This window comes from Paramisgurnus dabryanus, chromosome 3, assembly GCF_030506205.2.
Source record: "Paramisgurnus dabryanus chromosome 3, PD_genome_1.1, whole genome shotgun sequence".
Classification (NCBI taxonomy): Eukaryota; Metazoa; Chordata; class Actinopteri; order Cypriniformes; family Cobitidae; genus Paramisgurnus; species Paramisgurnus dabryanus.
The window spans coordinates 8,801,794-8,829,374 of NC_133339.1; positions in this window are offsets into that span (position 1 = coordinate 8,801,794).

The window sequence follows — 27,581 nt, forward strand, 5'->3', positions numbered from 1 at the left end:
CTTTAAGTGTGATCATTATGGGATGCCAATTTTCTCCCTAGCAACCAAACTTAGTACCCTAGCAACGGAATAAATGTTAGCTTCATGCTAGCTTCATGCTAATCATGTTAGCTTCATGCTAGCTTCATGCTAATCATGTTAGCTTCATGCTAGCTTCATGCTAATCATGCTAACATCATGCTAGCTTCATGCTAATCATGCTAGCATCATGCTAGCTTCATGCTAATCATGCTAGCTTCATGCTAATCATGTTAGCTTCATGCTAATCATGCTAGCTTCATGCTAGTCATGCTAGAATCATGCTAGCTTCATGCTAATCATGCTAACATCATGTTAATCATGTTAGCTTCATGCTAGCATCATCTAAATCATGCTAGCATCATGCTAAATCATGCTAGCTTCATACTTAAACATACTAACAGCCAGATAGCCTACTAAAATAAACTTCTGTCAAACCGTTTTAAATGTTCCGGCTACGCTTTTTCAAGCCAACATAAAGTTTGTCCTCAAACTTTAATATCTAGTTATTATTATTCTTTTTCTCCCCCCAAAATTTCGGCAACTAACTCGTCCTAGGGCTTTCAAGCTACATGCACCAAATTTTCCACAGACCTTCAGACTGGTCTGACTTAGTGTGCTATATCTTTTCTAACTGATGGGACCTTCCGAATTCCTAAACGGGGGTCTCGAACACCCCAAAATTTCCATTGACTTAACATTGAGATAAACTTTGACGGGTCATAGCTGTGAGTGAGAAACTTGTAGAAACTTGTGACTTACCACATTTAAGGTGGCTGACAGGCTCTGTAAGAACATACATCACAATGGGGTGTAAGCTATACCCCTGGGGTGTAAGAGGCCCCCAAAATTTCCCATTGACTTATAATGGGGCAAGAAACATGCCCATATAAAGGAATAAAAGCGTCCCAGATGGAATATCTACACTTTAGAGTGTCGTAGAGACATGGGGGTTGGACCGTTTTACTTGTGGCTTGAAGGTTGATCATTATGGGATGCCAATTTTCTCCCTAGCAACCAAACTTAGTACCCTAGCAACGGAATAAACAAAGCCTTATATCTCCGCTTCAGAACATCATAGAGACACGGGGGTTGGACCGTTTTACCTGTGGCTTGAAGGTTGATCATTATGGGATGCCAATTTTCTCCCTAGCAACCAAACTAAGTACCCTAGCAACGGAATAAACAAAGCCTTATATCTCCGCTTCAGAATATCATAGAGACACGGGGGTTGGACCGTTTTACTTGTGGCTTGAAGGTTGATCATTATGGGATGCCAATTTTCTCCCTAGCAACCAAACTTAGTACCCTAGCAACGGAATAAACAAAGCCTTATATCTCCGCTTCAGAACATCATAGAGACACGGGGGTTGGACCGTTTTACTTGTGGCTTGAAGGTTGATCATTATGGGATGCCAATTTTCTCCCTAGCAACCAAACTAAGTACCCTAGCAACGGAATAAACAAAGCCTTATATCTCCGCTTCAGAACATCATAGAGACACGGGGGTTGGACCGTTTTACTTGTGGCTTGAAGGTTGATCATTATGGGATGCCAATTTTCTCCCTAGCAACCAAACTTAGTACCCTAGCAACGGAATAAACAAAGCCTTATATCTCCGCTTCAGAACATCATAGAGACACGGGGGTTGGACCGTTTTACCTGTGGCTTGAAGTGTGATCATTATGGGATGCCAATTTTCTCCCTAGCAACCAAACTTAGTACCCTAGCAACGGAATAAACAAAGCTTTATATCTCCGCTTCAGAACATCATAGAGACACGGGGGTTGGACCGTTTTACTTGTGGCTTTAAGTGTGATCATTATGGGATGCCAATTTTCTCCCTAGCAACCAAACTTAGTACCCTAGCAACGGAATAAACAAAGCCTTATATCTCCGCTTCATAACATCATAGAGACACGGGGGTTGGACCGTTTTACTTGTGGCTTGAAGGTTGATCATTATGGGATGCCAATTTTCTCCCTAGCAACCAACCTAAGTACCCTAGCAACGGAATAAACAAAGCCTTATATCTCCGCTTCAGAACATCATAGAGACACGGGGGTTGGACCGTTTTACTTGTGGCTTGAAGGTTGATTATTATGGGATGCCAATTTTCTCCCTAGCAACCAAACTTAGTATCCTAGCAACAGAATAAACAAAACCTTATATCTCCGCATCAGAACATCATAGAGATACGGGGGTTGGACCGTTTTACTTGTGGCTTGAAGTGTGATCATTATTGGATGCCAATTTTCTCCCTAGCAACCAAACTTAGTACCCTAGCAACGGAATAAACAAAGCCTTATATCTCCGCTTCAGAACATCATAGAGACACGGGGGTTGGACCGTTTTACTTGTGGCTTTAAGTGTGATCATTATGGGATGCCAATTTTCTCCCTAGCAACCAAACTTAGTACCCTAGCAACGGAATAAATGTTAGCTTCATGCTAGCTTCATGCTAATCATGTTAGCTTCATGCTAGCTTCATGCTAATCATGTTAGCTTCATGCTAGCTTCATGCTAATCATGCTAACATCATGCTAGCTTCATGCTAATCATGCTAGCATCATGCTAGCTTCATGCTAATCATGCTAGCTTCATGCTAATCATGTTAGCTTCATGCTAATCATGCTAGCTTCATGCTAGTCATGCTAGAATCATGCTAGCTTCATGCTAATCATGCTAACATCATGTTAATCATGTTAGCTTCATGCTAGCATCATCTAAATCATGCTAGCATCATGCTAAATCATGCTAGCTTCATACTTAAACATACTAACAGCCAGATAGCCTACTAAAATAAACTTCTGTCAAACCGTTTTAAATGTTCCGGCTACGCTTTTTCAAGCCAACATAAAGTTTGTCCTCAAACTTTAATATCTAGTTATGTTGGCTTTGAAAAAGCCAATATATTGTTATTGCTATTAAACTTATTATGTTGGCTTTGAAAAAGCCAATATATTGTTATTGCTATTAAACTTATTATTATTATTATTATTATTCTTTTTCTCCCCCCAAAATTATAAACACTAACTCGTCCTAGGGCTTTCAAGCTACATGCACCAAATTTTCCACAGACCTTCAGACTGGTCTGACTTAGTGTGCTATATCTTTTCTAACTGATGGGACCTTCCGAATTCCTAAACGGGGGTCTCGAACACCCCAAAATTTCCATTGACTTAACATTGAGACAAACTTTGACGGGTCATAGCTGTGAGTGAGAAACTTGTAGAAACTTGTGGCTTACCACATTTAAGGTGGCTGACAGGCTCTGTAAGAACATACATCACAATGGGGTGTAAGCTATACCCCTGGGGTGTAAGAGGCCCCCAAAATTTCCCATTGACTTATAATGGGGCAGGAAACATGCCCATATAAGGGAATAAAAGCGTCCCAGATGGAATATCTTTACTTTAGAGTGTCGTAGAGACATGGGGGTGGGCTCATTTTACTCAGTCATCCAATCAGTCTCTTAGGATCGCCCCAAAGCTATTTAGCCACGCCCCTAGCAACAATTTTGGGTACCCTAGCAACATCTCCCATAGACTACCATTATAAAAAGCCCAGATGGATATCTTTACACCAGAGTGTCATAGAGACATAGGGGTGGGCTCATTTTACTCAGGCATCCAATCAGTCTCTTAGGATTCCTACTGAGGTATTAAACCACGCCCCTAGCAACCAATTTGAGCACCCTAGCAACATAATAAACAAAGCCTTATATCTCTGGATCTGAACATCTTAGAGACATGGGGGTTGGGTCTTTGGGTCATGTTAGCTTCATGCTAGCTCCATGCTAAGTCATACTAGCTTCATGCTAGTTTCATGCTAGCTTTATGCTAATTTCATAATAAATCTTGCTAACTTCATGCTAAATCATGCTAACTTCATGTTAAATCTTGTTAGCTGCACGCTAAATAGTGCTAGCTTAATGCTAATCATGCTAGCATCATGCTAATCATGCTAGCTTCACGTTAAATCATGCTAGCTTCATGCTAATCATGCTATTCTCATGCTAACTTCATGTTAATCATGCAAGCCTCGTGCTAGCTTCATGCTAGCTTCATGCTAATCTTGCTAGTTTCATGCTAGCTTCATGCTAATCATGCTAGCATCATGCTAGCTTCATGCTAATCATGCTAGAATCATGCTAGTTTCATGCTAATCATGCTAGCATCATGCTAGCTTCATGCTAATCATGCTAGCATCATGCTAGCTTCATGCTAATCATGCTAGCTTCATGCTAATCATGCTAGCTTCATGCTAGCTTCATGCTAGCTATATGCTAATCATGCTAACATCATGCTAGCTTCATGCTAATCATGCTAGCTTCATGCTAATCATGCTAGCATCATGCTAATCATGCTAGCATCATGCTAGCTTCATGCTAATCATGCTAGCATCATGCTAGCTTCATGCTAGCTACATGCTAATCATGCTAGCATCATGCTAGCTTCATGCTAATCATGCTATCATCATGCTAGCTTCATGCTAATCATGCTAGCATCATGCTAGCTTCATGCTAACATCATGCTAGCTTCATGCTAATCATGCTAGCTTCATGCTAGCTACATGCTAATCATGCTAGCATCATGCTAACTACATGCTAATCATGCTAGCTTCATGCTAATCATGCTAGCATCATGCTAGCTTCATGCTAATCATGCTAACATCATGCTAGCTTCATGCTAGCTACATACTAATCATGCTAGCATCATGCTAGCTTCATGCTAATCATGCTAGCATCATGCCAATCATGCTAGCATCATGCTAGCTTCATGCTAATCATGCTAGCTTCATGCTAGCATCATGGTAGCTTCATGCTAATCATGCTAGCATCATGGTAGCTTCATGCTAATCATGCTAGCATCATGCTAACTTCATGCTAATCATGCTAGCATCATGCTAGCTTCATGCTAATCATGCTAGCATCATGCTAGCTTCATGCTAATCATGTTAGCTTCATGCTAGCTTCATGCTAATCATGTTAGCTTCATACTTAAACATACTAAATGCCAGATAGCCTACTAAACTAAACTTCTGTCAATCCGTTTTAAACGTTCAGGCTACGCTTTTTCAAGCCAACATAAAGTTTGTCTTCAAACTTTAATATCTAGTTATTATTATTCTTTTTCTCCCCCCAAAATTTCGGCAACTAACTCGTCCTAGGGCTTTCAAGCTACATGCACCAAATTTTCCACAGACCTTCAGACTGGTCTGACTTAGTGTGCTATATCTTTTCTAACTGATGGGACCTTCCGAATTCCTAAACGGGGGTCTCGAACACCCCAAAATTTCCATTGACTTAACATTGAGACAAACTTTGACGGGTCATAGCTGTGAGTGAGAAACTTGTAGAAACTTGTGACTTACCACATTTAAGGTGGCTGACAGGCTCTGTAAGAACATACATCACAATGGGGTGTAAGCTATACCCCTGGGGTGTAAGAGGCCCCCAAAATTTCCCATTGACTTATAATGGGGCAGGAAACATGCCCATATAAAGGAATAAAAGCGTCCCAGATGGAATATCTACACTTTAGAGTGTCGTAGAGACATGGGGGTTGGACCGTTTTACTTGTGGCTTGAAGGTTGATCATTATGGGATGCCAATTTTCTCCCTAGCAACCAAACTTAGTACCCTAGCAACGGAATAAACAAAGCCTTATATCTCCGCTTCAGAACATCATAGAGACACGGGGGTTGGACCGTTTTACCTGTGGCTTGAAGGTTGATCATTATGGGATGCCAATTTTCTCCCTAGCAACCAAACTAAGTACCCTAGCAACGGAATAAACAAAGCCTTATATCTCCGCTTCAGAATATCATAGAGACACGGGGGTTGGACCGTTTTACTTGTGGCTTGAAGGTTGATCATTATGGGATGCCAATTTTCTCCCTAGCAACCAAACTTAGTACCCTAGCAACGGAATAAACAAAGCCTTATATCTCCGCTTCAGAACATCATAGAGACACGGGGGTTGGACCGTTTTACTTGTGGCTTGAAGGTTGATCATTATGGGATGCCAATTTTCTCCCTAGCAACCAAACTAAGTACCCTAGCAACGGAATAAACAAAGCCTTATATCTCCGCTTCAGAACATCATAGAGACACGGGGGTTGGACCGTTTTACTTGTGGCTTGAAGGTTGATCATTATGGGATGCCAATTTTCTCCCTAGCAACCAAACTTAGTACCCTAGCAACGGAATAAACAAAGCCTTATATCTCCGCTTCAGAACATCATAGAGACACGGGGGTTGGACCGTTTTACCTGTGGCTTGAAGTGTGATCATTATGGGATGCCAATTTTCTCCCTAGCAACCAAACTTAGTACCCTAGCAACGGAATAAACAAAGCCTTATATCTCCGCTTCAGAACATCATAGAGACACGGGGGTTGGACCGTTTTACTTGTGGCTTTAAGTGTGATCATTATGGGATGCCAATTTTCTCCCTAGCAACCAAACTTAGTACCCTAGCAACGGAATAAACAAAGCCTTATATCTCCGCTTCATAACATCATAGAGACACGGGGGTTGGACCGTTTTACTTGTGGCTTGAAGGTTGATCATTATGGGATGCCAATTTTCTCCCTAGCAACCAACCTAAGTACCCTAGCAACGGAATAAACAAAGCCTTATATCTCCGCTTCAGAACATCATAGAGACACGGGGGTTGGACCGTTTTACTTGTGGCTTGAAGGTTGATTATTATGGGATGCCAATTTTCTCCCTAGCAACCAAACTTAGTATCCTAGCAACAGAATAAACAAAACCTTATATCTCCGCATCAGAACATCATAGAGATACGGGGGTTGGACCGTTTTATTTGTGGCTTGAAGTGTGATCATTATTGGATGCCAATTTTCTCCCTAGCAACCAAACTTAGTACCCTAGCAACGGAATAAACAAAGCCTTATATCTCCGCTTCAGAACATCATAGAGACACGGGGGTTGGACCGTTTTACTTGTGGCTTTAAGTGTGATCATTATGGGATGCCAATTTTCTCCCTAGCAACCAAACTTAGTACCCTAGCAACGGAATAAATGTTAGCTTCATGCTAGCTTCATGCTAATCATGTTAGCTTCATGCTAGCTCCATGCTAATCATGTTAGCTTCATGCTAGCTTCATGCTAATCATGCTAACATCATGCTAGCTTCATGCTAATCATGCTAGCATCATGCTAGCTTCATGCTAATCATGCTAGCTTCATGCTAATCATGTTAGCTTCATGCTAATCATGCTAGCTTCATGCTAGTCATGCTAGAATCATGCTAGCTTCATGCTAATCATGCTAACATCATGTTAATCATGTTAGCTTCATGCTAGCATCATCTAAATCATGCTAGCATCATGCTAAATCATGCTAGCTTCATACTTAAACATACTAACAGCCAGATAGCCTACTAAAATAAACTTCTGTCAAACCGTTTTAAATGTTCCGGCTACGCTTTTTCAAGCCAACATAAAGTTTGTCCTCAAACTTTAATATCTAGTTATTATTATTCTTTTTCTCCCCCCAAAATTTCGGCAACTAACTCGTCCTAGGGCTTTCAAGCTACATGCACCAAATTTTCCACAGACCTTCAGACTGGTCTGACTTAGTGTGCTATATCTTTTCTAACTGATGGGACCTTCCGAATTCCTAAACGGGGGTCTCGAACACCCCAAAATTTCCATTGACTTAACATTGAGACAAACTTTGACGGGTCATAGCTGTGAGTGAGAAACTTGTAGAAACTTGTGACTTACCACATTTAAGGTGGCTGACAGGCTCTGTAAGAACATACATCACAATGGGGTGTAAGCTATACCCCTGGGGTGTAAGAGGCCCCCAAAATTTCCCATTGACTTATAATGGGGCAGGAAACATGCCCATATAAAGGAATAAAAGCGTCCCAGATGGAATATCTACACTTTAGAGTGTCGTAGAGACATGGGGGTTGGACCGTTTTACTTGTGGCTTGAAGGTTGATCATTATGGGATGCCAATTTTCTCCCTAGCAACCAAACTTAGTACCCTAGCAACGGAATAAACAAAGCCTTATATCTCCGCTTCAGAACATCATAGAGACACGGGGGTTGGACCGTTTTACCTGTGGCTTGAAGGTTGATCATTATGGGATGCCAATTTTCTCCCTAGCAACCAAACTAAGTACCCTAGCAACGGAATAAACAAAGCCTTATATCTCCGCTTCAGAATATCATAGAGACACGGGGGTTGGACCGTTTTACTTGTGGCTTGAAGGTTGATCATTATGGGATGCCAATTTTCTCCCTAGCAACCAAACTTAGTACCCTAGCAACGGAATAAACAAAGCCTTATATCTCCGCTTCAGAACATCATAGAGACACGGGGGTTGGACCGTTTTACTTGTGGCTTGAAGGTTGATCATTATGGGATGCCAATTTTCTCCCTAGCAACCAAACTAAGTACCCTAGCAACGGAATAAACAAAGCCTTATATCTCCGCTTCAGAACATCATAGAGACACGGGGGTTGGACCGTTTTACTTGTGGCTTGAAGGTTGATCATTATGGGATGCCAATTTTCTCCCTAGCAACCAAACTTAGTACCCTAGCAACGGAATAAACAAAGCCTTATATCTCCGCTTCAGAACATCATAGAGACACGGGGGTTGGACCGTTTTACCTGTGGCTTGAAGTGTGATCATTATGGGATGCCAATTTTCACCCTAGCAACCAAACTTAGTACCCTAGCAACGGAATAAACAAAGCCTTATATCTCCGCTTCAGAACATCATAGAGACACGGGGGTTGGACCGTTTTACTTGTGGCTTTAAGTGTGATCATTATGGGATGCCAATTTTCTCCCTAGCAACCAAACTTAGTACCCTAGCAACGGAATAAACAAAGCCTTATATCTCCGCTTCATAACATCATAGAGACACGGGGGTTGGACCGTTTTACTTGTGGCTTGAAGGTTGATTATTATGGGATGCCAATTTTCTCCCTAGCAACCAAACTTAGTATCCTAGCAACAGAATAAACAAAACCTTATATCTCCGCATCAGAACATCATAGAGATACGGGGGTTGGACCGTTTTACTTGTGGCTTGAAGTGTGATCATTATTGGATGCCAATTTTCTCCCTAGCAACCAAACTTAGTAACCTAGCAACGGAATAAACAAAGCCTTATATCTCCGCTTCAGAACATCATAGAGACACGGGGGTTGGACCGTTTTACTTGTGGCTTTAAGTGTGATCATTATGGGATGCCAATTTTCTCCCTAGCAACCAAACTTAGTACCCTAGCAACGGAATAAATGTTAGCTTCATGCTAGCTTCATGCTAATCATGTTAGCTTCATGCTAGCTTCATGCTAATCATGTTAGCTTCATGCTAGCTTCATGCTAATCATGCTAACATCATGCTAGCTTCATGCTAATCATGCTAGCATCATGCTAGCTTCATGCTAATCATGCTAGCTTCATGCTAATCATGTTAGCTTCATGCTAATCATGCTAGCTTCATGCTAGTCATGCTAGAATCATGCTAGCTTCATGCTAATCATGCTAACATCATGTTAATCATGTTAGCTTCATGCTAGCATCATCTAAATCATGCTAGCATCATGCTAAATCATGCTAGCTTCATACTTAAACATACTAACAGCCAGATAGCCTACTAAAATAAACTTCTGTCAAACCGTTTTAAATGTTCCGGCTACGCTTTTTCAAGCCAACATAAAGTTTGTCCTCAAACTTTAATATCTAGTTATTAGTGGTGCTTGCATTTATGCAAAGCATCACTATTATTATTGCTCATACTTATTATTATTATTATTATATCTTATTATTCTTATGTCTGCACACTTTTTCGGCGCGTAACTTGTCCCACACGGTTTGTCGTAGACCCATAAATTAGGGCTCAAATCGACCGGCTTATTGAGGAGAGGTGTGCTATGACTTTTATAAGCGATCGGGTGCAGGATTTCCGAAAGGGGGGCGAAAAACCACCCAAAAAATCCCATTGACTTAACATTGCGCCCAACTTTGACGAGTCATAGCTCCGCTCGAGGATTTTGTAGAAACATGTGGGTTACAACATTTGAAGAGGGTGGTAGGCTCTGTAAGAACATGGATCACAATGGGGTGTAAGTTGTACCCCTGGGGTGTAAGAGGTGCCCAAAAGTGCCCCAATGAAAAGTCAATGGGGCAAAATCCCATAGACTTACCATTGCAAAAATTTTGACGGGTCATAGGTCCGAGCGAGGATTTCATAGAAACATGTGGGTTACTAAATTTGAAGAGGGTGCTAGACTCTGTCAGGACGTCCCCCACAATGGGGTGTAAGGTTACCATAGCAACCATTTTGGGCACCCTAGCAACCTATACCATAGACTGCCATTATAAAATGCCCGGATGGATATCTTTGCACCACAGTGTCATAGAGACATGGGGGTGGGCTCATTTTACTCAGGCATCCAATCAGTCTCTCAGGATCCTTACAGACTTACTAAGCCACGCCCCTAGAAACCACTTTTGAGCACCCTAGCAACATAAAATACAAACAGTTATATCTCGGCATCAGAACATCGTAGAGACACGGGGGTTGGACCGTTTTACTTGTGACTAGGGGTGTAACAATTGGGCACATCATTGGCCACTCCCAAGCCACGCCCCTAGCAACCAAATTTGAGCACCCTAGCAACCGAATAAACAAAGCCTTATATCTCCGCATCAGAACATCGTAGAGACACGGGGTTTGGACCGTTTTACTTGTGACTCGGAGTGTAATCACTGGGCACATCATTGGCCACTCCCAAGCCACGCCCCTAGCAACCAAATACAGTACCCTAGCAACAGAGTAAACAAAGCCTTATATCTCCGCATCAGAACATCGTAGAGACACGGGGGTTGGACCGTTTTACTTGTGACTCGGAGTGTAATCACTGGGCACATCATTGGCCACTCCCAAGCCACGCCCCTAGCAACCAAATACAGTACCCTAGCAACAGAGTAAACAAAGCCTTATATCTCCGCATCAGAACATCGTAGAGACACGGGGGTTGGACAGTTTTACTTGTGACTCGGAGTGTAATCACTGGGCACATCATTGGCCACTCCCAAGCCACGCCCCTAGCAACCAAATACAGTACCCTAGCAACAGAGTAAACAAAGCCTTATATCTCCGCATCAGAACATCGTAGAGACACGGGGGTTGGACCGTTTGACTCGTGACTCGGAGGGTAATCACTAGTGGATGCCAATTTTCTCCCTAATAACCAAATACATTACCCTAGCAACAGAGTAAACAAAGCCTTTTATCTCCACATCAGAACATCGCAGAGACACGGGGGTTGGACCGTTTGACTCGTATCTCGGAGTGTAATCACTAGTGGATGCCAATTTTTTCCCTAGCAACCAAATACAGTACCCTAGCAACAGAGTAAACAAAGCCTTATATCTCCGCATCAGAACATCGTAGAGACACGGGGGTTTGACCGTTTGACTCGTGACTCGGAGTGTAATCACTTAGTGGATGCCAATTTTCTCCCTAGCAACCAAATACAGTACCCTAGCAACCGAATAAACAAAGCCTTATATCTTCGCATCAGAATATCGTAGAGACATGTGGGTTGAATTGTTTTACTTTTGGCTTGGAGTATAATCATATATTGTCCCCCGAAATTTGCCACGGCAAGCACCACTTCACATTTTCTTCAGGAAATGTACCTATCTAGTTATTATTCTTTTTCTCCCCCCAAAATTTCGGCAACTAACTCGTCCTAGGGCTTTCAAGCTACATGCACCAAATTTTCCACAGACCTTCAGACTGGTCTGACTTAGTGTGCTATATCTTTTCTAACTGATGGGACCTTCCGAATTCCTAAACGGGGGTCTCGAACACCCCAAAATTTCCATTGACTTAACATTGAGACAAACTTTGACGGGTCATAGCTGTGAGTGAGAAACTTGTAGAAACTTGTGACTTACCACATTTAAGGTGGCTGACAGGCTCTGTAAGAACATACATCACAATGGGGTGTAAGCTATACCCCTGGGGTGTAAGAGGCCCCCAAAATTTCCCATTGACTTATAATGGGGCAGGAAACATGCCCATATAAAGGAATAAAAGCGTCCCAGATGGAATATCTACACTTTAGAGTGTCGTAGAGACATGGGGGTTGGACCGTTTTACTTGTGGCTTGAAGGTTGATCATTATGGGATGCCAATTTTCTCCCTAGCAACCAAACTTAGTACCCTAGCAACGGAATAAACAAAGCCTTATATCTCCGCTTCAGAACATCATAGAGACACGGGGGTTGGACCGTTTTACCTGTGGCTTGAAGGTTGATCATTATGGGATGCCAATTTTCTCCCTAGCAACCAAACTAAGTACCCTAGCAACGGAATAAACAAAGCCTTATATCTCCGCTTCAGAATATCATAGAGACACGGGGGTTGGACCGTTTTACTTGTGGCTTGAAGGTTGATCATTATGGGATGCCAATTTTCTCCCTAGCAACCAAACTTAGTACCCTAGCAACGGAATAAACAAAGCCTTATATCTCCGCTTCAGAACATCATAGAGACACGGGGGTTGGACCGTTTTACTTGTGGCTTGAAGGTTGATCATTATGGGATGCCAATTTTCTCCCTAGCAACCAAACTAAGTACCCTAGCAACGGAATAAACAAAGCCTTATATCTCCGCTTCAGAACATCATAGAGACACGGGGGTTGGACCGTTTTACTTGTGGCTTGAAGGTTGATCATTATGGGATGCCAATTTTCTCCCTAGCAACCAAACTTAGTACCCTAGCAACGGAATAAACAAAGCCTTATATCTCCGCTTCAGAACATCATAGAGACACGGGGGTTGGACCGTTTTACCTGTGGCTTGAAGTGTGATCATTATGGGATGCCAATTTTCTCCCTAGCAACCAAACTTAGTACCCTAGCAACGGAATAAACAAAGCCTTATATCTCCGCTTCAGAACATCATAGAGACACGGGGGTTGGACCGTTTTACTTGTGGCTTTAAGTGTGATCATTATGGGATGCCAATTTTCTCCCTAGCAACCAAACTTAGTACCCTAGCAACGGAATAAACAAAGCCTTATATCTCCGCTTCATAACATCATAGAGACACGGGGGTTGGACCGTTTTACTTGTGGCTTGAAGGTTGATCATTATGGGATGCCAATTTTCTCCCTAGCAACCAACCTAAGTACCCTAGCAACGGAATAAACAAAGCCTTATATCTCCGCTTCAGAACATCATAGAGACACGGGGGTTGGACCGTTTTACTTGTGGCTTGAAGGTTGATTATTATGGGATGCCAATTTTCTCCCTAGCAACCAAACTTAGTATCCTAGCAACAGAATAAACAAAACCTTATATCTCCGCATCAGAACATCATAGAGATACGGGGGTTGGACCGTTTTACTTGTGGCTTGAAGTGTGATCATTATTGGATGCCAATTTTCTCCTTAGCAACCAAACTTAGTACCCTAGCAACGGAATAAACAAAGCCTTATATCTCCGCTTCAGAACATCATAGAGACACGGGGGTTGGACCGTTTTACTTGTGGCTTTAAGTGTGATCATTATGGGATGCCAATTTTCTCCCTAGCAACCAAACTTAGTACCCTAGCAACGGAATAAATGTTAGCTTCATGCTAGCTTCATGCTAATCATGTTAGCTTCATGCTAGCTTCATGCTAATCATGTTAGCTTCATGCTAGCTTCATGCTAATCATGCTAACATCATGCTAGCTTCATGCTAATCATGCTAGCATCATGCTAGCTTCATGCTAATCATGCTAGCTTCATGCTAATCATGTTAGCTTCATGCTAATCATGCTAGCTTCATGCTAGTCATGCTAGAATCATGCTAGCTTCATGCTAATCATGCTAACATCATGTTAATCATGTTAGCTTCATGCTAGCATCATCTAAATCATGCTAGCATCATGCTAAATCATGCTAGCTTCATACTTAAACATACTAACAGCCAGATAGCCTACTAAAATAAACTTCTGTCAAACCGTTTTAAATGTTCCGGCTACGCTTTTTCAAGCCAACATAAAGTTTGTCCTCAAACTTTAATATCTAGTTATGTTGGCTTTGAAAAAGCCAATATATTGTTATTGCTTTTAAACTTATTATTATTATTATTCTTTCTTATCCCCCCAAAATTATAAACACTAACTCGTCCTAGGGCTTTCAAGCTACATGCACCAAATTTTTCACAGACCTTCAGACTGGTCTGACTTAGTGTGCTATATCTTTTCTAACTGATGGGACCTTCCGAATTCCTAAACGGGGGGCTCGAACACCCCAAAATTTCCATTGACTTAACATTGAGACAAACTTTGACGGGTCATAGCTGTGAGTGAGAAACTTGTAGAAACTTGTGGCTTACCACATTTAAGGTGGCTGATAGGCTCTGTAAGAACATACATCACAATGGGGTGTAAGCTATACCCCTGGGGTGTAAGAGGCCCCCAAAATTTCCCATTGACTTATAATGGGGCAGGGAACATGCCCATATAAGGGAATAAAAGCGTCCCAGATGGAATATCTTTACTTTAGAGTGTCGTAGAGACATGGGGGTGGGCTCATTTTACTCAGTCATCCAATCAGTCTCTTAGGATCGCCCCAAAGCTATTTAGCCACGCCCCTAGCAACAATTTTGGGTACCCTAGCAACATCTCCCATAGACTACCATTATAAAAAGCCCAGATGGATATCTTTACACCAGAGTGTCATAGAGACATAGGGGTGGGCTCATTTTACTCAGGCATCCAATCAGTCTTAATAGGATTCTTATTGAGGCATTAAGCCACGCCCCTAGCAACCAAATTTGAGCACCCTAGCAACATAATAAACAAAGCCTTATATCTCTTGGTCTGAACATCATAGAGACATGGGGGTTGGGTCTTTGGGTCATGTTAGCTTCAAGCTAGCTCCATGCTAAGTCATACTAGCTTCATGCTAGTTTCATGCTAGCTTTATGCTAATTTCATAATAAATCTTGCTAACTTCATGCTAAATCATGCTACCTTCATGTTAAATCTTGTTAGCTTCACGTTAAATAGTGCTAGCTTCATGCTAATCATGCTAAGCTCATGTTTACTTCATGCTAATCATGCTAGCCTCATGCTAGCTTCATGCTAATCATGTTAACTTCACGTTAAATCGTGTTAGCTTCACGCTAATCATGCTAAGCTCATGTTTACTTCATGCTAATCATGCTAGCCTCATGCTAGCTTCATGCTAATCATGCTAACATCATGCTAACATCATGCTAATCATGTTAGCATCATGCTAGCTTCATGCTAATCATGTTAACATCATGCTAGCTTCATGCTAATCATGCTAGCATCATGCTAATCATGCTAGCATCATGCTAGCTTCATGCTAATCATGCTAGCTTCATGCTAGCTTCATGCTAATCATGCTAGCATCATGCTAATCATGTTAGCATCATGCTAGCTTCATGCTAATCATGCTAACATCATGCTAGCTTCATGCTAATCATGCTAGCATCATGCTAGTTTCATGCTAATCATGTTAGCATCATGCTAGCTTCATGCTAATCATGCTAACATCATGCTAGCTTCATGCTAATCATGCTAGCATCATGCTACCTTCATGCCAATCATGCTAGCATCATGCTAACTTCATGCTAATCATGTTAGCATCATGCTAGCTTCATGCTAATCATGCTAACATCATGCTAGCTTCATGCTAATCATGCTAACATCATGCTAGCTTCATGCTAATCATGCTAGCATCATGCTAGCTTCATGCTAATCATGCTAACATCATGCTAGCTTCATGCTAATCATGCTAGAATCATGCTAGCTTCATGCTAATCATGCTAGCATCATGCTAGCTTCATACTAGCATCATGCTAGCTTCATGCTAATCATGCTACCATCATGTTAGATTCATGCTAATCATGTTAGATTCATGCTAGCTTCATGTTAATCATGCTAACATCATGCTAGCTTCATGCTAATCATGCTAACATCATGTTAACTTCATGCTAATCATGCTAACATTATGCTAGCTTCATGCTAATCATGCTAACATCATGCTAGCTTCATGCTAATCATGCTAGCATCATGCTAATCATGCTAGCTTCATGCTAATCATGCTAGCATCATGCTAACTTCATGCTAATCATGCTAACATTATGCTAGCTTCATGCTAATCATGCTAACATCATGCTAGCTTTATGCTAATCATGCTAGCATCATGCTAATCATGCTAGCATCATGCTAATCATGCTAGCTTCATGCTAATCATGCTAGCTTCATGCTAATCATGTTAGCATCATGCTAGCTTCATGCTAATCATGCTAGCTTCATGCTAATCATGCTAGCATCATGCTAGCTTCATGCTAATCATGCTAGCATCATGCTAGCTTCATGCTAATCATGCCAACATCATGTTAGCTTCATGCTAATCATGCTAGCATCATGCTAGCTTCATGCTAATCATGCTAGCATCATGCTAGCTTCATGCTAATCATGCTAACATCCTGCTAGCTTCATGCTAATCATGCTACCTTTATACTTAAACATACTAACTGCCAGACAGCCTACTAAACTAAACTTCTGTCAAACCGTTTTAAACGTTCAGGCTACGCTTTTTCAAGCCAACATAAAGTTTGTCTTCAAACTTTAATATCTAGTTATTATTATTATTATTCTTTTTCTCCCCCCAAAATTATAAACACTAACTCGTCCTAGGGCTTTCAAGCTACATGCACCAAATTTTCCACAGACCTTCAGACTGGTCTGACTTAGTGTGCTATATCTTTTCTAACTGATGGGACCTTCCGAATTCCTAAACGGGGGTCTCGAACACCCCAAAATTTCCATTGACTTAACATTGAGACAAACTTTGACGGGTCATAGCTGTGAGTGAGAAACTTGTAGAAACTTGTGGCATACCACATTTAAGGTGGCTGACAGGCTCTGTAAGAACATACATCACAATGGGGTGTAAGCTATACCCCTGGGGTGTAAGAGGCCCCCAAAATTTCCCATTGACTTATAATGGGGCAGGGAACATGCCCATATAAGGGAATAAAAGCGTCCCAGATGGAATATCTTTACTTTAGAGTGTCGTAGAGACATGGGGGTGGGCTCATTTTACTCAGTCATCCAATCAGTCTCTTAGGATCGCCCCAAAGCTATTTAGCCACGCCCCTAGCAACAATTTTGGGTACCCTAGCAACATCTCCCATAGACTACCATTATAAAAAGCCCAGATGGATATCTTTACACCAGAGTGTCATAGAGACATAGGGGTGGGCTCATTTTACTCAGGCATCCAATCAGTCTTAATAGGATTCTTATTGAGGCATTAAGCCACGCCCCTAGCAACCAAATTTGAGCACCCTAGCAACATAATAAACAAAGCCTTATATCTCTTGGTCTGAACATCATAGAGACATGGGGGTTGGGTCTTTGGGTCATGTTAGCTTCAAGCTAGCTCCATGCTAAGTCATACTAGCTTCATGCTAGTTTAATGCTAGCTTTATGCTAATTTCATAATAAATCTTGCTAACTTCATGCTAAATCATGCTAACTTCATGTTAAATCTTGTTAGCTGCACGCTAAATATTGTTAGCGTTATGCTAATCATGTTAGCATCATGCTAATCATGCTAGCTTCACGTTAAATCATGCTAGCTTCATGCTAATCATGCTAACCTCATGCTTACTTCATGCTAATCATGCTAGCCTCATGCTACCTTCATGCTAATCATGCTAACATCATGCTAGCTTCATGCTAATCATGCTAGAATCATGCTAGCTTCATGCTAATCATGCTAGAATCATGGTAGCTTCATGCTAATCATGCTAGAATCATGCTAGTTTCATGTTAGCATCATGCTAGCTTCATGCTAATTATGCTAGCAACATGCTAGCTTTATGCTAATCATGCTATCATCATGCTAATCATGCTAGCAACATGTTAGCTTCATGCTAATCATGGTACCATCATGCTAACTTCATGCTAGCTTCATGCTAATCATGCTAGCATCATGCTAGCTTCATGCTAATCATGCTAACATCATGCTAACTTCATGGTAGCTTTATGCTTATCATGTTAGCATCATGCTAGCATCATGCTAATCATGCTAGCATCATGTTAGCTTCATGCTAATCATGCTAGAATCATGCTAGCTTCATGCTAATCATGCTAGAATCATGCTAGCTTCATGCTAATCATGCTAGAATCATGCTAGTTTCATGCTAGCATCATGCTAGCTTCATGCTAATCATGTTAGCAACATGCTAGCTTTATGCTAATCATGCTATCATCATGCTAATCATGCTAGCAACATGTTAGCTTCATGCTAATCATGGTACCATCATGCTAACTTCAAGCTAGCTTCATGCTAATCATGCTAGCATCATGCTAGCTTCATGCTAATCATGCTAACATCATGCTAACTTCATGCTAGCTTTATGCTTATCATGTTAGCATCATGCTAGCTTCATGCTAATCATGCTAGCATCATGTTAGCTTCATGCTAATTATGCTAGCTTCATGCTAATCATGCTACAATCATGTTAGCTTCATGCTAATCATGCTAGCATCATGCTAGCTTCATGCTAATCATGCTAGCATCATGTTAGCTTCATGCTAATCATGTTAGCAACATGCTAGCTTTATGCTAGCATTATGCTAGCTTCATGCTAATCATGCTAGCATCATGCTAGCTTCATGTTAATCATGCTAGCATCATGCTAGCTTCATGCTAATCATTCTAGCATCATGCTAACTTCATGCTAATCATGCTAGCAACATGCTAGCTTTATGCTAATCATGCTACCATCATGCTAATCATGCTAGCAACATGCTAGCTTCATGCTAATAATGCTACCATCATGTTAACTTCATGCTAGCTTCATGCTAATCGTGCTAACATCATGCTAATCATGCTAGCATCATGCTAGCTTCATGCTAATCATGCTAGCATCATGCTAGCTTCATGCTAATCATGATAACATCATGCTAGCTTCATGCTAATCATGCTAGCATCATGCTAGCTTCATGCTAATCATGTTAGCATCATGCTAGCTTCATGCTAATCATGTTAGCATCATGCTAGCTTCATGCTAATCATGCTAACATCATGCTAACTTCATGCTAGCTTCATGCTAACATCATGGTAGCATCATGCTAATCATGCTAGCTTCATGCTAATCATGTTAGCATCATGCTAGCTTCATGCTAATCATGCTAGCATCATGCTAGCTTCATGCTAATCATGCTAACTTCATGCTAATCATGCTAGCATCATGCTAATCATGCTAGCATCATGCTAATCATCCTAGCTTCATGTTTATCATGTTGGCATCATGATAAATCATGCTAAATCATGCTACCTTCATACCTAAACATACCAACAGCCAGATAGCCTACTAAACTAAACTTCTGTCAAACCGTTTTAAACGTTCAGGCTACGCTTTTTCAAGCCAACATAAAGTTTGTCTTCAAACTTTAATATCTAGTTATTATGTTGGCTTTGAAAAAGCCAATATATTGTTATTGCTATTAAACTTATTATTATTATTATTATTCTTTTTCTCCCCCCAAAATTATAAACACTAACTCGTCCTAGGGCTTTCAAGCTACATGCACCAAATTTTCCACAGACCTTCAGACTGGTCTGACTTAGTGTGCTATATCTTTTCTAACTGATGGGACTTTCCGAATTCCTAAACGGGGGTCTCGAACACCCCAAAATTTCCATTGACTTAACATTGAGACAAACTTTGACGGGTCATAGCTGTGAGTGAGAAACTTGTAGAAACTTGTGGCTTACCACATTTAAGGTGGCTGACAGGCTCTGTAAGAACATACATCACAATGGGGTGTAAGCTATACCCCTGGGGTGTAAGAGGCCCCCAAAATTTCCCATTGACTTATAATGGGGCAGGAAACATGCCCATATAAGGGAATAAAAGCGTCCCAGATGGAATATCTTTACTTTAGAGTGTCGTAGAGACATGGGGGTGGGCTCATTTTACTCAGTCATCCAATCAGTCTCTTAGGATCGCCCCAAAGCTATTTAGCCACGCCCCTAGCAACAATTTTGGGTACCCTAGCAACATCTCCCATAGACTACCATTATAAAAAGCCCAGATGGATATCTTTACACCAGAGTGTCATAGAGACATAGGGGTGGGCTCATTTTACTCAGGCATCCAATCAGTCTCTTAGGATTCCTACTGAGGTATTAAACCACGCCCCTAGCAACCAATTTGAGCACCCTAGCAACATAATAAACAAAGCCTTATATCTCTGGATCTGAACATCTTAGAGACATGGGGGTTGGGTCTTTGGGTCATGTTAGCTTCATGCTAGCTCCATGCTAAGTCATACTAGCTTCATGCTAGTTTCATGCTAGCTTTATGCTAATTTCATAATAAATCTTGCTAACTTCATGCTAAATCATGCTAACTTCATGTTAAATCTTGTTAGCTGCACGCTAAATAGTGCTAGCTTAATGCTAATCATGCTAGCATCATGCTAATCATGCTAGCTTCACGTTAAATCATGCTAGCTTCATGCTAATCATGCTATTCTCATGCTAACTTCATGTTAATCATGCAAGCCTCGTGCTAGCTTCATGCTAGCTTCATGCTAATCTTGCTAGTTTCATGCTAGCTTCATGCTAATCATGCTAGCATCATGCTAGCTTCATGCTAATCATGCTAGAATCATGCTAGTTTCATGCTTATCATGCTAGCATCATGCTAGCTTCATGCTAATCATGCTAGCATCATGCTAGCTTCATGCTAGCTTCATGCTAGCTACATGCTAATCATTCTAACATCATGCTAGCTTCATGCTAATCATGCTAGCTTCATGCTAATCATGCTAGCATCATGCTAGCTTCATGCTAGCTTCATGCTATTCATGCTAGCTTCATGCTAATCATGCTAGCATCATGCTAGCTTCATGCTAGCTTCATGCTAATCATGCTAGCTTCATGCTAATCATGCTAGCATCATGCTAGCTTCATGCTAATCATGCTAGCATCATGCTAGCTTCATGCTAATCATGCTAGCATCATGCTAGCTTCATGCTAGCTACATGCTAATCATGCTAGCATCATGCTAGCTTCATGCTAATCATGCTAGCATCATGCTAGCTTCATGCTAATCATGCTAGCATCATGCTAGCTTCATGCTAATCATGATAGCATCATGCTAGCTTCATGCTAGCATCATGCTAGCTTCATGATAATCATGCTAGCATCATGCTAGCTTCATGCTAGCTACATACTAATCATGCTAGCATCATGCTAGCTACATGCTAATCATGCTAGCTTCATGCTAATCATGCTAGCATCATGCTAGCTTCATGCTAATCATGCTAACATCATGCTAGCTTCATGCTAGCTACATACTAATCATGCTAACATCATGCTAGCTACATGCTAATCATGCTAGCATCATGCTAGCTTCATGCTAATCATGCTAGCATCATGTTAGCTTCATGCTAGCTTCATGCTAATCATGCTAGCTTCATGCTAGCATCATGGTAGCTTCATGCTAATCATGCTAGCATCATGCTAGCTTCATGCTAATCATGCTAGCATCATGCTAACTTCATGCTAATCATGCTAGCATCATGCTAGCTTCATGCTAATCATGTTAGCTTCATACTTAAACATACTAACTGCCAGATAGCCTACTAAACTAAACTTCTGTCAATCCGTTTTAAACGTTCAGGCTACGCTTTTTCAAGCCAACATAAAGTTTGTCTTCAAACTTTAATATCTAGTTATTATTATTCTTTTTCTCCCCCCAAAATTATAAACACTAACTCGTCCTAGAGCTTTCAAGCTACATGCACCAAATTTTCCACAGACCTTCAGACTGGTCTGACTTAGTGTGCTATATCTTTTCTAACTGATGGGACCTTCCGAATTCCTAAACGGGGGTCTCGAACACCCCAAAATTTCCATTGACTTAACATTGAGACAAACTTTGACGGGTCATAGCTGTGAGTGAGAAACTTTTAGAAACTTGTGGCTTACCACATTTAAGGAGGCTGACAGGCTCTGTAAGAACATACATCACAATGGGGTGTAAGCTATACCCCTGGGGTGTAAGAGGCCCCCAAAATTTCCCATTGACTTATAATGGGGCAGGAAACATGCCCATATAAGGGAGTAAAAGCGTCCCAGATGGAATATCTTCACTTTAGAGTGTCGTAGAGACATGGGGGTGGGCTCATTTTACTCAGGCATCCAATAGGTCTCTTAGGATCGCCCCAAAGCTATTAAGCCACGCCCCTAGCAACAATTTTGGGTACCCTAGCAACATCTCCCATAGACTGCCATTTTAAAAAGCCCAGATGGATATCTTTACACCAGAGTGTCATAGAGACATAGGGGTGGGCTCATTTTACTCAGGCATCCAATCAGTCTCTTAGGATTCCTACTAAGGTATTAAACCACGCCCCTAGCAACCAATTTGAGCACCCTAGCAACATAATAAACAAAGCCTTATATCTTTGGATCTGAACATCTTAGAGACATGGGGGTTGGGTCTTTGGGTCATGTTAGCTTCATGCTAGCTCCATGCTAAGTCATACTAGCTTCATGCTAGTTTCATGCTAGCTTTATGCTAATTTCATAATAAATCTTGCTAACTTAATGCTAAATCATGCTAACTTCATGTTAAATCTTGTTAGCTGCACATTAAATAGTGCTAGCTTAATGCTAATCATGCTAGCATTAATGCTTATCATGCTAGCTTCTCGTTAAATCGTGCTAGCTTCATGCTAATCATGCTATTCTCATGCTAATCATGCTAACATCATGTTAATCATGCTAGCATCATGCTAGCTTCATGCTAATCATGCTAGCATCATGCTAGCTTCATGCTAATCATGCTAGCATCATGCTAGCTTCATGCTAATCATGCTAGCATCATGCTAGCTTAATGGTAGTCATGCTAGCTTTATGCTAACTTCATGCTAATCATGCTAGCTTTATGCTAGCTTCATGCTTATCATGCTAGCATCATGCTAGCTTCATGCTAATCATGCTAGCATCATGTTAGCTTCATGCTAATCATGTTAGCTTCATGCTAATCATGCTAGCATCATGCTAGCTTCATGCTAATCATGTTAGCTTCATGCTAGCTTCATGTTAATCATGTTAGCTTCATGCTAGCTTCATGCTAATCATGTTAGCTTCATACTTAAACATACTAACTGCCAGATAGCCTACTAAACTAAACTTCTGTCAGTCCGTTTTAAACGTTCAGGCTACGCTTTTTCAAGCCAACATAAAGTTTGTCTTCAAACTTTAATATCTAGTTATGTTGGCTTGAAAAAGCCAACATATTGTTATTGCTTTTAAACTTATTATTATGTTGGCTTTGAAAAAGCCAATATATTGTTATTGCTATTAAACTTATATCTTATTATTCTACCCCAAAATTTCTGACACTAACTCGTCCTAGGGCTTTCAAGCTACATGCACCAAATTTTCCACAGACCTTCAGACTGGTCTGACTTAGTGTGCTATATCTTTTCTAACTGATGGGACCTTCCAAATTCCTAAACGGGGGGCTCGAACACCCCAAAATTTCCATTGATTTAACATTGAGACAAACTTTGACGGGTCATAGCTGTGAGTGAGAAACTTGTAGAAACTTGTGGCTTATCACATTTAAGGAGGCTGACAGGCTGTGTAAGAACATACCTCACAATGGGGTGTAAGCTGTACCCCTGGGGTGTAAGAGGCCCCCAAAATTTCCCATTGACTTATAATGGGGCAGGAAACATGCCCATAAAAGGGAATAAAAACGTCCCAGATGGCATATCTTCACTTTAGAGTGTCGCAGAGACATGGGGGTGGGCTCATTTTACTCAGGCAACCAATCAGTCTCTTAGGATCACCACAGAGCTATTAAGCCACGCCCCTAGCAACAATTTTGGGTACCCTAGCAACATCTCCCATAGACTACCATTATAAAAAGCCCAGATGCATATCTTTGCACAAGAGTGTCATAGAGACATAGGGGTGGGCTCATTTTACTCAGGCATCCAATCAGTCTCTTAGGATTCTTATTGAGGTATTAAGCCACGCCCCTAGCAACCAAATATGAACACCCTAGCAACATAATAAACAAAGCCTTATATCTCTGGATCTGAACATCATAGAGACATGGGGGTTGGGTCTTTGGGTCATGTTAGCGTCATGCTAGCTCCATGCTATGTCATACTAGCTTCATGCTAGCTTTATGCTAATTTCATGATAAATCTTGATAACTTCATGCTAAATCATGCTAACTTCATGCTAAATCATGCTAACTTCATGTTAAATCTTGTTAGCTGCACACTAAATAGTGCTAGCTTCATGCTAATCATGCTAGCATCATGCTAATCATGCTAGCATCATGCTAATCATGCTAATTTCACGTTAAATCATGTTAGCTTCATGCTAATCATGCTAACCTATGCTTACTTCATGCTAATTGTGCTAGCCTCATGCTAGCTTCATGCTAATCATGCTAACATCATGCTAGCTTCATGCTAATCATGCTAACATCATGCTAGCTTCATGCTAATCATGCTAGAATCATGCTAGCTTCGTGTTAATCATGCTAGTATCATGCTAGCTTCGTGCTAATCATGCTAGCATCCTGCTAGCTTCATGCTAATCATGCTAGCTTCATGCTAATCATGTAAGCATCATGCTAGCTTCATGCTTATCATGCTTATCATGCTAACATCATGTTAGCTTCATGCTAATCATGCTAGAATCATGCTAGTTATTATTCTTCTTAGCACCCCAAAATTTCTGACACTAACTCGTCCTAGAGCTTTCAAGCTACATGCACCAAATTTTCCACAGACCTTCAGACTGGTCTGACTTAGTGTGCTATATCTTTTCTAACTGATGGGACCTTCCGAATTCCTAAACGGGGCGCTCAAACACCCCAAATTTCCCATTTACTTAACATGGAGACAAACTTTGACGGGCCATAGCTGCGAGTGAGAAACTTGTAGAAACTTGTGGCTTACCACATTTAAGGAGGCTGACAGGCTCTGTAAGAACATACATCACATTAAGGTGTAAGCTGTACCCCTGGGGTGTAAGAGGCCCCCAAAATTTCCCATTGACTTATAATGGGGCAGGAAACATGCCCATATAAGGGAGTAAAAGCGTCCCAGATGGAATATCTTTACTTTAGAGTGTCGTATAGACATGGGGGTGGGCTCATTTTACTCAGTCATCCAATCAGTCTCTTAGGATCGCCCCAGAGCTATTAAGCCACGCCCCTAGCAACAATTTTGGGTACCCTAGCAACATCTCCCATAGACTACCATTATAAAAAGCCCAGATGGATATCTTTACACCAGAGTGTCATAGAGACATAGGGGTGGGCTCATTTTACTCAGGCATCCAATCAGTCTCTTAGGATTCCTACTGAGGTATTAAACCACGCCCCTAGCAACCAATTTGAGCACCCTAGCAACATAATAAACAAAGCCTTATATCTCTGGATCTGAACATCATAGAGACATGGGGGTTGGGTCTTTGGGTCATGTTAGCTTCATGCTAGCTCCATGCTAAGTCATACTAGCTTCATGCTAGTTTCATGCTAGCTTTATGCTAATTTCATAATAAATCTTGCTAACTTCATGCTAAATCATGCTAACTTCATGTTAAATCTTGTTAGCTGCACGCTAAATAGTACTAGCTTAATGCAAATCATGCTAGCATCATGCTAATCATGCTAGCTTCACGTTAAATCATGCTAGCTTCATGCTAATCATGCTATTCTCATGCTAACTTCATGTTAATCATGCAAGCCTCGTGCTAGCTTCATGCTAGCTTCATGCTAATCTTGCTAGTTTCATGCTAGCTTCATGCTAATCATGCTAGCATCATGCTAGCTTCATGCTAATCATGCTAGCATCATGCTAGCTTCATGCTAATCATGCTAGAATCATGCTAGTTTCATGCTAATCATGCTAGCTTTATGCTAGCTTCATGCTAATCGTGCTAGCATCATGCTAGCTTCATGCTAATCGTGCTAGCTTCATGCTAGCTACATGCTAATCATGCTAGCATCATGCTAATTAGCTACATGCTAATCATGCTAGCATCATGCTAGCTTCATGCTAATCATGCTAGCTTCATGCTAATCATGCTAGCATCATACTAGCTTCATGCTAATCATGCTAGCATCATGCTAGCTTCATGCTAGCTTCATGCTAATCATGCTAACATCATGCTAGCTACATGCTAATCATGCTAGCATCATGCTAGCTTCATGCTAATCATGCTAGCTTCATGCTAATCATGCTAGCATCATGCTAGCTTCATGCTAATCATGCTAGCATCATGTTAGCATCATGCTAGCTTCATGCTAATCATGCTAGCATCATGCTAGCTTCATGCTAATCATGCTAGCATCATGCTAGCTTCATGCTAATCATGCTAGCATCATGCTAGCTTCATGCTAGCTTCATGCTAATCATGCTAGCATCATGCTAGCTTCATGCTAATCATGCTAGCATCATGCTAGCTACATGCTAATCATGCTAGCATCATGCTAGCTTCATGCTAATCATGCTAGCTTCATGCTAATCATGCTAGCATCATGCTAATCATGCTAGCATCATGCTAGCTTCATGCTAATCATGCTAGCATCATGCTAGCTTCATGCTAGTTTCATGCTAGCTACATGCTAATCATGCTAACATCATGCTAGCTTCATGCTAATCATGCTAGCATCATGCTAGCTTCATGCTAATCATGCTAGCATTATGCTAGCTTCATGCTAATCATGCTAGCATCATGCTAGCTTCATGCTAATCATGCTAGCATCATGCTAGCTTCATGCTAATCATGCTAGCATCATGCTAGCTTCATGCTAGCTACATGCTAATCATGCTAACATCATGCTAGCTACATGCTAATCATGCTAGCTTCATGTTCGCTTCATGCTAATCATGCTAACATCATGCTAGCTTCATGCTAATCATGGTAACATCATGCTACCTTCATGCTAATCATGCTAGCTTCATGCTAGCATCATGGTAGCTTCATGCTAATCATGCTAGCATCATGCTAGCTTCATGCTAATCATGCTAGCATCATGCTAGCTTCATGCTAATCATGGTAGCTTCATGCTAGCTTCATGCTAATCATGTTAGCTTTATACTTAAACATACTAACTGCCAGATAGCCTACTAAACTAAACTTCTGTCAATCCGTTTTAAACGTTCAGGCTACGCTTTTTCAAGCCAACATAAAGTTTGTCTTCAAACTTTAATATCTAGTTATTATTATTATTCTTCTTAGCACCCCAAAATTTTGGACACTAACTCGTCCTAGAGCTTTCAAGCTACATGCACCAAATTTTCCACGGACCTTCAGACTGGTCTGACTTAGTGTGCTATATCTTTTCTAACTGATGGGACCTTCCGAATTCCTAAACGGGGCGCTCAAACACCCCAAATTTCCCATTTACTTAACATGGAGACAAACTTTGACGGGCCATAGCTGCGAGTGAGAAACT